The 15,050-nt window shown below is 45.3% G+C and overlaps 1 protein-coding gene and 1 non-coding gene across 4 annotated transcripts in view; both read right to left on the reverse strand.

The window, feature by feature from the left end:
* wdr7 (WD repeat domain 7) overlaps nt 1-15,050 on the reverse strand; it is a 1,110,115-nt gene that overhangs the window by 384,882 nt on the left and 710,183 nt on the right. The window lies entirely within an intron of this gene.
* On the reverse strand, nt 8,966-9,042 carry trnat-ugu (transfer RNA threonine (anticodon UGU)). Its single transcript has one exon. It is a non-coding gene; the product is annotated as a tRNA-Thr (tRNA).

A 15,050-nucleotide genomic window follows, 5' to 3' on the forward strand; every position in this document is an offset into this window, starting at 1 on the left:
GTGTAACCATTCTGTGATACTATTTTCTGAACTATTCTCATTGGGACCAAATCAGGAAATAAAATACATTGAATAGCCATCACATTTTATAAATTTTGCAAAAAGCGAAATAAATGATTGGCACATACATATTAGGAGCTGAAATAGCATGAACTTTAAGCAAAATGATTACAGTTTGCAGGGACTTGAACAACAGACCCAATGGACAAGAGTAAAATTACTGACAACATCTTGTGGATTATTGTGGTTAACTACACATGTGCAGATTCCATAAATCAGTTCAGAAGGGTAAGTGCAGTGCAAGAGTCTGGCACATACACGGATAATGTGGGACTGAGTACAGTACTACCTACACAGCGATGGAAGAGAGCACATGATCCACACCCAGGCTCAGGAAGGCTTTGAAAATGAAGACGGAAATTTAAAATTCCGCACTGCAGGAGAAGACTCCATTGAATCTCCTTTGGAAGTTTAGCTTCTAATCATAGAGCGGAATGTCAGCAGACAGAACAGGGTTGAGGTAATAGCTCCAGGTTACCGCAAGTCTTAATAAATCTTTAAATAATATAGAGCCAAAAGAGCAGTTTGAAAAAAACCATAGTTAAAACCCAATCCTCGAGTCAGCGCATGAACACATGGTATCTGCGTTTGTTCTAAAGAGGTAAAAGATCGTTGATTAAAAAATGTGATTAAAGAATCGTGAATTCTAAACTCAACTGAGAGAAAGTAAAAGCCAGAATTTGACAAATTGGTGACTTTAGATGAATGAGAGGTAATCCTATTGAGACATACAGGATTCTCAGGGGCCTTGACAGGATAGATGCTGAGAGGATGTTTCCTCTTGTGGGAGTGTCTAGAACCAGGAGGCATAATCAAAGAATAAGGGGTCGCCTATTTAAGACAGAGATGAGGAGGAGTTTCTTCTCTCAGAGTGTATTGAATCCGTGGAATTCCTTACCACAGAGAGCTGTAAAGTATGTTCAAGGCTGAGATAGACATTTTTAATCAGCAAGGGAATAAAGGGCTATGGGGGATAAGGCTGGAAAGTGGAGTTGAGGATTATATCAGATCAGCTATGATTTAATTAAATGGCAGAACAGACTTGATGGACGAAGTGGCCTACTTCTGCTCCTGTGTATTATGGTCTAACACTGATCAAGAGAACTCTGCAGTCAGGTGATCCAGGCAACCACTGAATTTTATCAAGCTGAGCACGATTGTCATTGTAGTGGAGCTTGCCAAAACTGGCAAGCGGGAGAAATCCCTTTGTCTCCAAGTGAATGGCGACGCCATCTTGAAATTCAGAAAGCTTTTAAAGCAGAACATTAAACTTATAGCTATGGATCAGATTTCCACTCAACTAGAACAATTTGGAATCATTCGGAGAACAAATCTAACAGAAAATTGGGTGTCCTGAGGAGAATTTCTAAACTACCTGAGTGTAGAAAGTCAGAAAAAAATCTAGATTTAACCTTTCTATTCTGGTCTGGTGAATTTGTAGATTAGTTAATCCTAAAGCAGTGCATTAAAAGCCTTTGACAATTATTTTAAACTCCAAATTTCAAAGCACAAAGCTTAAAAAGAGGGATAGAAAATCCCCAGTAAAGCTATGAAAAGTTAAAGACATTAATCAAGCAAATTACACAAGGGAACCAGGGAGGTAAAGAACTTTGAGACAAAGTTTCAAAAGTATATATTTTTGCAAACCCCAACATATTGCCTGAACTGTCCAACCTATCACCACCTTGTTGACCAAGAATCTATCCAGCTCTGCATTAAACATATTCAAAACTCTGCTTTCACCACCTTTTCTGGTTGAGAGCTCCAAAGACTTATAATCCTTTGAAAGAAAAGATTTAATCTCACTTTAGTTTTAAATTGCGGCCCCTTATTTTTAAACAGTGACTCCTAGTTCTAGATTCTCCCACAAGAGTAAACCAGTCTCTCCACACCCACATTGTCAAGTTCACTCAGGATCTGATATGTTTCAATCCATTTGCTTCTTACTCTTCTAAACCCCAACAGATACAAGTCTAGCCTGTCCAACCTTTCCTCATAAGACAACCCATCCATTCCAGGTATTAGTCTGGGTAAACCTTCTCTGAACTGCTCCTAACGTACTTACAAGCTTCCTTAATTAAGGTGATCAATACTGTACATAGTACTCCAGATGTGATATGACTAATGCTTGTTTTAACTGAAGCATAGCCTCCCTATTTATGTATTCAATTCCCTTCTTAATAAATTAGAACATTTTATTAGCTTGCCTAATTACTTGCTGCACCTGAATATTAGAGTTTTGCAATTTATGCACAAAGACACCCATATTCCCTGCATCTGAGAGCTCGGAAATCTCTCACCATTTAGACAATACACGTCTCTTTTATTCTTCCTGCCAAAATGGACAACTTAATATCCATCCCTTTAACCAAGTCATTTATATGAATTATAATCATTTGGGGTCCCAGCAGTGATCCCTGTGGCATACGATGCATTACATCTTGCCAACCTGAAAAAGACTAATTTATGCATAATTTCTGCTTCCTGTTAGCCAGCCAATCTTTAATCCATGCCAATATGTCTCCCCTATACCATAAGCTTTTATTTTCCGCAATAACCTTTGATGTGGCACTTTATAAAATGTCTCTAGACATCTAAGTTAATCATTTGTATTATCACAAGTAGGCTGACATTAACACTGCAATGAAGTTACTGTGAAAAGTCCCTAGGCGCCACACTCCAGCGCCTGTTCGGGTATACGGAGGGAGAATTCTGAATGTCCAATTCACCTAACAGCACGTCTTTCGGGATTTGTGGGAGGAAACCAGAGCACGGGAGAAAACCCAAGCAGACACGGGGAGAACGTGCCAACTCCTCACAGTCAATGACCCAAGCAGGAATCGAACCTGGAACCCTGGCGTTGTGAAGCAACAGTGCTAACCACTGTGCTCCAGCACATCTAACGGTTCCCCTTTATTCATAGTACATTTTACTTCCTCAAAGAGCTCCAATAAGTAGGTTAAATACAATTGCCCTTTCACAAAATTATGTTGACTCTTCCTGATTACCTTGAACTTATCCAAGTGCCCGGCTGTAACTTATTTAATTAATAGTTTTGAACATTTTCCCTATGGCAAATGCCAAGCTGGCCTGTATTATCCCACTTTCTGTCCCCCTCCATTTGTGAATAATGGAGTTAATTCTCTATCTCACAATCTAAAGGACCTTCCCAGAATCTACAGAGCTTCATGAAATTAAAACCAATGCACCAGTTCCTCACGAGCCATTTCTTTTAAGATCCGAGAAAGAAGTCCATCAGGACCTTGGCACTTGTCAGCCCTTTGTTCCAAGGATTTTCTCAGCACTCTAATGACTGTAATTTTCCTGAGTTCTTCCTTCCCTTCCATTCCCTGATTTGAATGAAACAAAGCTACCTGATGAAGTCGAAAATACACAAATTCTGCAAAACTAAAATGAAATAAGCTGGAAAATGTTCACACCAAAGTTGAATTAGATGATTTGACAAAATCTGAACCAAATACAGAGCTGAAGAAACTGGTCGGACATTTGGCAGAAAACTTGGGGAAAAGCAACATTTCCTAAGATACGTATGGAGAGATTAAACATAAGAATCTAGAATGGCAAGGGCAAGTAGAACGTCTCACGAAAGATCATTAAGAGTCTCAGAAACAGTTGGCAGAAGTGAGATTTCAGAATGTGAGCTAGAAGGACAGTGCAGAATAATTTAAGCTCTGCTCAAGAATTCCTGATTAGCATAGAGAAGCAACTGTCACGCATAAAAGATGAGTTGGGAGAGCAAAATAAGAAATGATGAGAACACAGGAATGTCGCTCACAGGAAGAAGGACACATGAAAGAGGAATTGAACCGCTCAAATAATGAACTAATCAGGGCAAATTCAACAAGAATAGATATTCAATTAGAACTTGATTAATTCCAAGCACCAGACATCTCCAGTCAGCATCATGTAAAATGCCGCGAACAGGAAAGAATTGCTGATGAATCAGAACAGTTGCTTTAAAGAAGAATTGACAACCAAAAGTGAGGAAATTCTTGAACTTTGTTCCGATTTGACCAACGTGAAGGTCGTGATACGCAATATGGACTGCAAATCCAGAATTTGAAAGCAGGAAACAGAAATTCGATAAACAGATTGACAATCTAGTGAATGGATTTGAAAGAGCCCAAGGAATAGTCAATGGCCTGGAAGAAAGATTTCAAACAGAACTGGATGCCCAGGTGATGTTATCAAACTTATACAAGAGTTCTGCAGGTAACTCTAAATGAACACAACTCAACTTTACCAGAATAGTTGCTGAGCTGAATGAAAAGATTCATTAGCTCAAAAAACAACTGGAAAAGAGGAAAGTACTCAAAACATTTTGATAAAATTGTGAAGCAAATTGGAACAAGGATTTCATTTTTGAAATGTAAACTTCCACATACATTGTGGCAACCCTACACGATGATGGAAGAAGCAAACAAAATGACAAGGACATTGTCCATCTGCCCAGCAAGAAACTAGTTAGAGCAGCAACTATTGATCAGCACAACAGCCAGAGCGACCAAGAGTGGTTCAACACGAAAGAATGATAGAAAGGGATGAAAACATATCCAGATACCAGAACAACCTCCAAATCTACAAGAAGCAATGGCAGAGTTCACCACGCCCCTGACAGTAGTGTGAACAAGATGGGAAATAGATTTTAAGGGGATGATCATTGACCAGAAACTGAACTGGACAAGCCATATAAATACTGTGGCTACAAGAGCGGGTCAGAGGTTGGGGACCCTGTGGCGAGTAACTCACCTCCCGACTCCCCAAAGCCTGTCCAGCATTCATAAGGCACAAGTCAGGAGTGTAATGGAACACTTTCCTGGATGAGTACAGTTCCAACAGCACTCAAGATGCTCGACACCATCCAGGACAAAACAGGAACTCACCAAAGCTCCTTAGACAGCACCTTTCCATCCTGTCATCTTGATCACATAGGGGAAGGACAGCAGACACATGGGAACACCACCACCACCACCTGAAAAATTATCCTCCAGGCCACTCACCATCCTGACGGGGGTAACATGGATAAAACTAACAGGAAGCATGAAGTAGGTATAAGGTGGTAATTTTTGGGTTGGCAAGCTGTAACTAATGGACTACCGCAGGGATCAGTGCGGAAGCCTCAACCATTTGCAATCTACATAATGACTTAGATGAAAAGACTAAATGTATGGAAGCCAAATTTGCCAACACCAAGATAGACAGGAAAGTAGGTTGTCAAAAGAAGGCACACACCTTGGAAAGGGATAGGTTAAATGAGTGGGCAAAAATTTGGCAGATGGGAAAGTGTGAGTTTGTCCACTTTTGACAGGAAGAATAAAAAAGCAGTTTATTATTTAAATAAGAGATTGCAGAGCTCAGTGGTACAACATGATCTGGGTGCCCTAGCATATGAATCACAAAATGTTAGCATGCAGTACATCAAGTGATTAAGAAAGCAAATGGAACAGTGGCATTTATTGCAAGGGGAATGGATTATACTGCAGCTATACATGGCCTTGGTGAGCCCGCATCTGGAATACTGTGGACCGTTTATGTTTCCTTATTCAAAATAAAGGATGTAATTGTATCAGAAGCAGTTTAGCGAAGGTTCACTTGACACATTCCTGGGATAAAGGGCTTATCCTGTGAAGAAAAATTCAACAGATAGAGCCCATACCCATTGGAGTTCAGCAGAATGTGAGGTGATCTTATTGAAAGATACAAGAGCCTGGCGGCCTTGAAAGGGCGGTTACTGGGAGGATGTTTCCTCTTGTGGGGGAGACTAAAACTAGGGTACATGGTTTAGTAAGAGGTTTGTCTCCCTTTTAAGACAGAGATGAGGAGAAATCTTTTTCCCAGAGGCTCATCAGTATCTGGAATTCCCTTCTCCACAAAGCAGTGGAGGCTGGGTTATTGAATTTATTCAAAGCTGAGTGAGATATATTTTTGACAGCCAAAAGAATCAAGGATTATGGGGTGGGGGGGGGGGGGGCAGACAGAAAAGTGCAGGTGAGACCCAACACACAAATAATTCAGCATCTCAACAAAAGCAGGGTGCAGGCTCAGAGGGCTGAATGGCCTACTCCTCCTCCCAAGTACCATGTCCCTGAGTAGGACAGGCTCTAAAGTTCTATTTCTCTGACAACACAAGTGGAGAATGCTTCTTATAGCACAGTAGTCCCAATATTATCAATGTCTACTCATATCCAACCTGACAGGGGCTAGTTTAGCACAGTGGGCTAAGACAGCTGGCTTGTAATGCAGAACAAGACCAGCAGCGCGGGTTCAATTCCCGTTCCAGCCTCCCGAACAGGCGCCGGAATGTGGCGACTAGGGGCTTTTCACAGTAACTTAATTGAAGCCTACTTGTGACAATAAGTGATTACTATTATTATAATATTCAAAATATGGCAATTGAAAAGAATGTCTTCATGGTATAGAACGTGCCTATAGCTCAGGAAAATACAAGGCACTAAATACCTCCCAAATATAATGGGAGCAGGCAAGTTTAATGCTCGTTATCAAATAACCTCTTCAATTTTGGCATGATGTTCATTGTGTCGAGTTAATATTTTGTTCAGCAATATTAAAATACTCAGGTGCATTAATTAAATGTAATAAATTACACAAGTAGGAGTGTGCTGTAACAGCTTGTGGAAGGAACCTTTGATTAAAACTGTCTTTACAATATGAAGTATAAGCTAGTGCAAAATAGAAAAAAACACTAACGTGTAGGACAACAATGAATGTGGTTCTGATCTCCTCGGTACTCTTCACAACCATTCATAAATGGCTTGGTGCGAAGTATTTCACCAGTAATTTAGGAAATCAATGAGGCAATTAGCATCCCCTATTACAATATTAAAAAATGGTTAAAAGAGGTTCATAAAAACTCTGCCAATTAACTCCAAGCTAAGTTCAGGTCAATAATATTTTCCAAAGCCCTATATTAGGCCACAACTTGGATGAAAGAATACATTGTTAACTTTCACCTTCTCACGGGCAGCACGGCGGTGCAGTGGTTAGCATTGCAGCCTCACGGCGCCGAGGTCCCAGGTTCGATCCCGGCTCTGGGTCACTGTCCGGGTGGAGTTTGCACATTCTCCCAGTGTTTGCGTGGGTTTCGCCTGCACAACCCAAAGATGTGCAGGCTAGGTGGATTGGCCACGCTAAATTGCCCCTTAATTGGAAAAAATGAATTGGGTACTCTAAATTTTTTTTTTTTTAACTTTCACCTTCTCAAGGGTGGTTGGTTCTATTTACTGTATACATATTATGCTACAGAAAACTAAACTTTATTTTTGTATAAATATACTTCAGTAAAAATCTATTGTAACAATTTTCGAGTGATTTGCTGACCTGTAATTGCAGGGTGTAATACACAACAATTAAACTCAAGATAGAGAACACACTATACATCAAGCATTGCGGAGTTCCACTCTTTTTACAGTTAATTTTTATATTAAGGAGCATTGTCGCTGTCCGAACACTGAAATTCTTCAAAACAAACTTCATTTGGCTGAGCTAGATCTCCCCAAGGTAGAGGAGGCCACACTGTGAGCAGAGAATACAGTAATCTAGATGGAAAGTAGTAAGAACAAACAGTAAAGAACAATATAGCACAGGAACAAACAGGTCCTTCGGCTTTCAAAGCCTGCGCCGACCATGGTATCTGCCTAACTAAAATCGTACGCACTTACGGAGTCCATATCCTTCCATTCCCACCCTATTCGTATATTTGTCTAGATGCCTCTTAAATGCCCCTATCATACCTGCTCCCACCACCTCCCCAGGCAGCGCGTTCCATATATTTACCACCCTCTGTGTAAAAACCTTGCCTCGTACATCTGTTCTAAACTTTTGCCCACGTACTTTAAACCTATGTCCCTTAGTACTTGACTCTCCTACCCCAGGAAAGAGCATCTGACTATCCACTCTGTCCATGCCACTCATAATCTTGTAGACCTCTATCAGGTCGCCTCTCAACCTCCGTCGTTCCAGTGAGAACAGACCGAGTTTATCTAACCTCTCCTCATAGCGAATGCCCTCCAAACCAGGCAACATCCTAGTAAACAGTCCAAAGATGTGCAGGTTAGTTGGATTGGCCATGATAAATTGCCCTTAGTATTGGGTGGGGTTACTGGGTTATGGGGATAGGGTGGAGGTGGTGACCTTGGGTAGGGTGCTCTTTCCAAGAGCTGGTGCAGACTCGATGGGCCGAATGGCCTCCTCCTGCACTATAAATTCTGTGATAAAACACTTCTGTACCCTCTCCAAAGCATCCACATCGTTCTGGTAGTGTGGTGACCAGAATTGTACATAATATTCCAAGTGAGGCTTAACTGAGGTCCTGTACAGCTGCAACATACTTGCCAGCTTTTATATTTAATGTCCCGACCGACGAAGGCCAGCATGCCGTATGTCTTCTTGACCACCTTATCCACGTGCCTTGCCACTTTCAGTGATCGGTGGACATGCACGCCCAGATTTCTCTGCCTGTCAGTACTCGCAAGAGTTCTACCATTTATTGTGTAATTCCTACATGCATTGGACCTTCCAAAGTGCATTACCTCACACTCGTCCGGATTAAACTCCATCTGCCATTTCTCCTCCCAAGACTCCAACTAGTTTATATCCTGCTGTATCCTCTGACAATCCTCTGCACTATCTGCAACTCCACCAATTTGTGTATCATCTGCGAACTTACTGATCAGAAATCAAAGGGCTCGTCCAGGATTTGAACGCGGGACCTCTTCGAAATTACGAGACCGAAACACCCAAAGCGAGAATCATACCCCTAGACCTACGAGCCCCTCAAACTTGAAGGTTAGTGCTGCAGAGATTTTTTTCAATCTTTTCAGCATTCACCAATTCCTCTCAATCTAGTTACTTTAACTGAAAGGTATGAAAGCACTGCTGAGATTCGAACTCAGGATCTCCTGTTTACAAGACAGGAGCTTTAACCATCTAAACCACAGCGTCAATCAAGTGCAGATTGGGTGACCACTTTGCAGAACACATACCAGGAATGGGCAGGTTGTCTTATGAGGAAAGGTTAGGTTTGCATGCACTAGAGTTCAGAAGGATAAGAGGCGACTTGATTGAAACCTTTAAGATATTGATGGGTATTGACAATGTGGATGTGGCGAGGAGGTTTCCTCTTTTCGGAGAAGAGAGAACTAGGGGTCACTGTTTAAAAATATGACATTTGAGACAGAGAAGGGAAGAATATTTTTCTCTCTCGAGGGTTGGGAGTCTCTGGAACTCTCTTCCTCAAAAGGCAGCAGAAGCAGTCTGAGAATATTTTGATAGATCATTGATAGATCATTGATTAACAACGGGTGAAAGGTTATTGGGGAGGTTGGCAAGAATGTGGGATTAACATTACAAGCAGATCAACCATGATATTATTTTTTTTTAATGAGACCACGCAGACAGGGGAGAATGTGCAAACTCTGCACAGTGACCCTGGGCAGGATCGAACCCGGGTCCTCGGTACCGTGAGGCAGCAGGACTAAGAAATGCACCAGCGTGCCATTCAGCCATTATCTTATTGAATGGTGGGGCAAGCCTGAGGGGCAGAGAGACCTACACCTAATTTGTATGTTCGTGTGTAATACCTTTGTTAGGTGCACAAGTCTTTCAAGTGTCAATCAACGCGAGGTACTTGCCAGACCAGTGAGCACATAGAATAGATCATAGAATTTACAGTGCAGAAGGCATATTCAAAAAAGTGGAGAAAAGTCAGTCTGAAAACTCCAGGTCAGGATCTCCCACCAGCATCATTTACAAATTGCTTGAACATATTGTTCATACCCATGTCATAAAGCATTTTGACACTTACAATACCCTGGTAGATAGTCAGCATGGTTTTCAGTCGAAAATATATGGTTAAACAAAGCATTTGCAGACTGTCGATGACCTAGCTTCAAGCCTTCAAAGGCTACTCACAAGGCAAAACTAGATTTCTGAAATGCCTTTGACAAGGTTCCTCATGAAAGGTTCTTGGCCAAATTTCACTAAAATGTAATGAGGCAGCCATTATTAAATTGGATACTGTTCTTGGCTACCAACAGAAGACTAAAGATGTCCTCTCCGGAATGTTGCAGGGAACATTACTCTTCTTGACATACATAAAAGGCTTTTCCAACAAGTTAAAAAGTAACAGAGATAGCAAAAAGAGAAAGGCTGATTATGGCAGCAAAAATGGGAAGGCAGATTATTATTTGGATGGGTGTAAATTGAGAGAGGTGGATATTCAGCGAGACCTTGGTGTCCTCGGGCACCAGTCGCTGAAAGTAAGCACGCGGATACAGCAGGCAGTAAGGAAGGTGTTATAACCTGCCTGTTTACCATTGGCTGGGGACTAATGACAATCCCACAATCCTGTGGGAGTATGAGCTTCCCCAATGAGGGGGGCGGAGAAACCATTAGTAAACTCCAAGTATAAATAAAGCTGGCCAGTTTAGGAACCAGCAGGAAGGAGTGTGCAGCAAGGGAAGTTGCTGCTGCTGTTATATATATATGTTATTGTAAATAAATGTTATTACTTGGTATCCTTAAAACTTGATCTGGATTCTTCAAAACTGGCGATGAGGGTTAAAGTGAATTGCTGTCTACACTGCTGAAGCCACCTCCCTGGATTGTTGTTGGATACAGGTTGGAAGTTGTTTTCTTTTATACCATGCCTCTGTACGGACGTTTGGATGTTTTTGATGCTGCCCTGGAAAGCTGGAACCAGTACGCACAACGGATGCGTTACTATTTCTGGGCAAACTATATCACCGAAAACGAGCGCCATGTGGTCATATTGCTCACCGCCTGCGGCCCGCATACGTTTGGGGTGATTAGGAGCCTTACGTACCCAGCTGCGCCGGACACCAAAACGTTTGATGAACTTGTGAATATAGTGGGGCAACATTTTAACCCAACTCCGTCCACGATAGTCCAGCGTTACCGGTTTAATACCGCTGAGACGACCCCTGGAGAATCCCTTGCCGATTTTCTATCCAGGCTACGCAGGATTGCGGAGTACTGTGACTATGGTGAGACCTTGTCAGAAATGTTACGCGACCGTTTGGTATGCGGTATTAACAATGCGGCCACCCAGAGAAAGTTGTTAGCTGAACCAACATTGACTTTTCAACAGGCAAATCAAATAGTATTGTCCCGCGAGAGCGCAGAACGAGGAGTGCAGGAGCTACAGGGAATGGAAGCGCATGCCTTGGGGCGCAACCCCTTCCGTCCGAAAACGTCCCCCCGCACTCCTGCGGTACCTTGGGCGAGGCGAAGTCCGGACCGACGCCAGTGGCCGTCGGATATTCCTCCCCGAAGGGAGCCTTCTCCAGAACCAATGGATGAGGATCCATGTCAGTGTCAAACTTGTAGGCGCCGACCCCATCGCGGACGCCGGTCCTGGGGGCGCCAGAGGCGCCGTCGTTCTGACCGAAACTGGGACCAGCCCAGGGGCCATAACTGGGACCAGCCCAGGGGCTGTACCTTCCTTGTGGATGAACCTGCGGCGGCTACTCCTGAGGACGTGGAAACGCAGGACGACTGCCTGCAGCTGCATTGTGTGGCAGCTCCCCATGTGGCCCCCATTAAGGTGACAGTACGGGTCAATGGTCACCCGCTTGAGATGGAGTTGGACACTGGTGCAGCGGTCTCCGTGATCGCCCAGAGGACATTCGACCGCATCAAGCAGGGTATACAGACCCTTACATTAACCGACTCACAGGCCAGGTTGGCCACCTACACGGGGGAACCACTGGACATTGCAGGAACTACAATGACCCCTGTTGTTTATGGATGCCAGGAGGGGCGTTTCCCACTTATCGTGGTGCGCGGCCATGGGCCCCGCCTGTTGGGTCGGGACTGGTTGCGCCATTTGCTGTTGCAATGGCAGCACATCCTCCAAACAGTTTCTGAAGGGTTGACTGAGGTGCTAGGACGATACCCAGATGTATTCCAGCCTGGTTTGGGGAAAATAAAAGGGGCCGTAGCCCGTATCCAAGTCGAACCAGGAGCCACGCCACGCTATTTCCGGGCGCGCCCGGTGCCTTACGCCTTGCTTGAGAAGGTAGAAGGGGGGCTCACTCGTTTGGAGAGTTTGGGTATTATCAGGCCCGTCCGTTTTGCTGACTGGGCAGCACCAATTGTACCTGTAATGAAGCCAGATGCCACAGTTCGCTTGTGTGGCGACTATAAACTTACAGTGAATACGGCTTCCCGACTCGACCGATATCCAATGCCTCGCATTGAGGATCTCTACAGGCGGACTCTCCTTCACAAAATTAGATATGAGTCACGCCTACCTACAGTTGGAGCTGGACCTTGCCTCCCGACCATATGTAACGATTAATACACACCGGGGCCTGTATGAATATACACGGTTGCCCTTTGGAGTATCCCCTGCCTGCGCTATTTTTCAACGTGTTATGGAGGGCATTTTGAGAGGTTTACCACGTGTTGCTGTCTACTTAGATGACGTTTTGATTACAGGGACGTCGGAGCAGGAACATTTGGAAAATCTGGAGGCTGTGCTTAGACACTTTTCAGAGGCTGGAGTCCGTTTACGTCGCACAAAGTGCGTATTTCAGGCAAAGGAAGTAGTCTACCTAGGTTATCGGGTGGACCGCGAAGGTTTGCACCCCGTCGCAGAGAAGGTGCGTGCGATACAACAGGCCCCCGCCCCGACTGACACTTCGCATCTTCGTTCTTTTCTCGGTCTCGTAAACTATTACGGGAAGTTCCTCCCCAATCTGGCAACCATGCTGGCCCCGTTGCACCTTCACTCAAGAAAAATCACACCAGGGTTTGGGGTCAGCCGCAAGAAACCGCTTTCCGGCGGGTAAAGCAACAATTGTCGTCGTCTGGGTTACTAACCCACTATGATCCTGGAAAGCCTTTGCTCGTCACATGTGATGCATCCCCGTATGGTATTGGGGCCGTCCTGTCCCACAAGATGGAGAACGGGGCCGAGCGACCGATAGCTTTCGCCTCCCGCACATTGACTGCAGCGGAGAAAAAGTCGCACAGATCGAGAAGGAGGGCCTGGCAGTGGTTTTTGCGGTGAAACGCTTTCACCAGTACGTGTATGGCCGTCATTTCACGATCGTGACTGATCATAAGCCTCTGCTGGGACTTTTCTGAGAGGATAAGCCAATACCGCCCATTGCTGCCCCACGGATCCAGCGCTGGGCTTTGTTGCTTGCTGCATACGAGTATTCTCTGGAGCACAAACCAGGAACGCAGGTAGCAAATGCCGATGCACTGAGCCGATTGCCTTTATCTACCGGCCCCATGTCGACCCCCACGACCGGCGAGGTGGTTGCAACCCTAGATTTGATGGACACCTTGCCTGTCACGGCATCACAGATCCGTGGACCCAGACGGAGCCAGTCCTGTCAAAGGTTCGGCACATAGTCCTGTATGGTGGGCAGCATAGACAGCTCCCAGGCAAGTTGCGGGCATTTTCCTCCAAGCTGTCAGAATTCAGCGTGGAAGACGGCATCCTCTTGTGTGTGGGGGGGGGGGGGAGTGTGTGATTGTCCCGGAAAAAGGCCAGGAGCTGATACTGAGAGACTTGCACAATGGGCATCCAGGTGTGACCAAAATGAAAATGTTGGCCCGGAGTTATGTCTGGTGGCCAGGTCTCGACACCGACATTGAGAAGGTGGTCCAAAACTGCTCCATTTGCCAGGAGCATCAGAAGCTTCCGCCGGCCGCGCCCCTACATCACTGGGAATGGCCAGGGCGGCCCTGGGCACGCTTGCATGCAGATTTCGCAGGCCCTTTTCAAGGATCCATGTTCCTTCTATTAATCGACGCCCAGTCTAAATGGTTAGAGGTGCATAAGATGCAGGGTACAACGTCCTGCGCAACAATTGAAAAGATGCGTTTGTCCTTTAGCACGCATGACCTCCCCGAGGTGCTGGTCACGGATAACGGCACTCCATTCACGAGTGAGGAGTTTGCGAGGTTCATGACGATGAACGGCAGACGCCATATCCGCACTGCCCCTTACCACCCGGCTTCAAATGGGTTGGCAGTGCAGACATTCAAAAGAGGACTAAAGAAGCAGTCTTCCGGATCAATGGACACGAGACTGGCTCGCTTTTTGTTTACGTATAGGACCACCCCCCATGCGGTGACTGGGGTAGCTCCCGCAGAACTCCTAATGGGTCGGAGACTTCGCACCCGCCTTAGTATGGTTTTCCCAGACATTGGCGCAAAAGTACGCCGCACACAAGAACGGCAGGTGCAGGGATTTTCTCGGCATCGGCCGATTCGGCAGTTTGCGCCCGGTGACCCAGTGTTCGTTCGGAATTTTGCTGGTGGTGCCCAGTGGGTTCCTGGCGTAATCTTCCGCCAAACGGGCCCTATATCTTACCAGGTGCAAGCCCAGGGTCGTCTCCAGCGCAAACATGTAGACCACGTTCGGTCCAGAAGACTATCCGCTCCAAAGATTTCCCGCCCCCGGAGCTCATTTCTACAGCCGCAGAGACCAGAGACAAGGGAAGGTAGTCCTCACAATCTTCCACTGGTGCCTCACTCAAAGTCTGCGCAGGTCGTTACAGAACCAAATGGAGATAGAGACGCTGACATGACGGAGGCAGCAGACTCTGACTCCGAGATGGAGACACAGGACGCATCAGAGGGGGAATCCTCGGGTCCACGGGCCGTGGATGTACAACCGTCACGACGTTCATCACGGAAGCGCCGGTCTCCGTCTCGTTACACGCCACCTGATCCAGCGCCGCGTGCAAATGGTGTCCGGCCTGCGGCAAAACGAGTCCGACGCCCTCCTTCGCCAGGGTCTTCGGTGGATTCCTTGGACTTGGGGGGGGGGGGGGGGGGGGAAGGGATGTTATAACCTGCCTGCTTACCATTGGCTGGGGACTAATGACAATCCCGCAATCCTGTGGGAGTATGAGCTTCCCCAATGAGGGGGGTGGAGAAATCATTAGTAAACCCCTAGTATAAATAAA

The sequence above is a fragment of the Scyliorhinus torazame genome, chromosome 3, assembly GCF_047496885.1.
Source record: "Scyliorhinus torazame isolate Kashiwa2021f chromosome 3, sScyTor2.1, whole genome shotgun sequence".
Taxonomy (NCBI): Eukaryota; Metazoa; Chordata; class Chondrichthyes; order Carcharhiniformes; family Scyliorhinidae; genus Scyliorhinus; species Scyliorhinus torazame.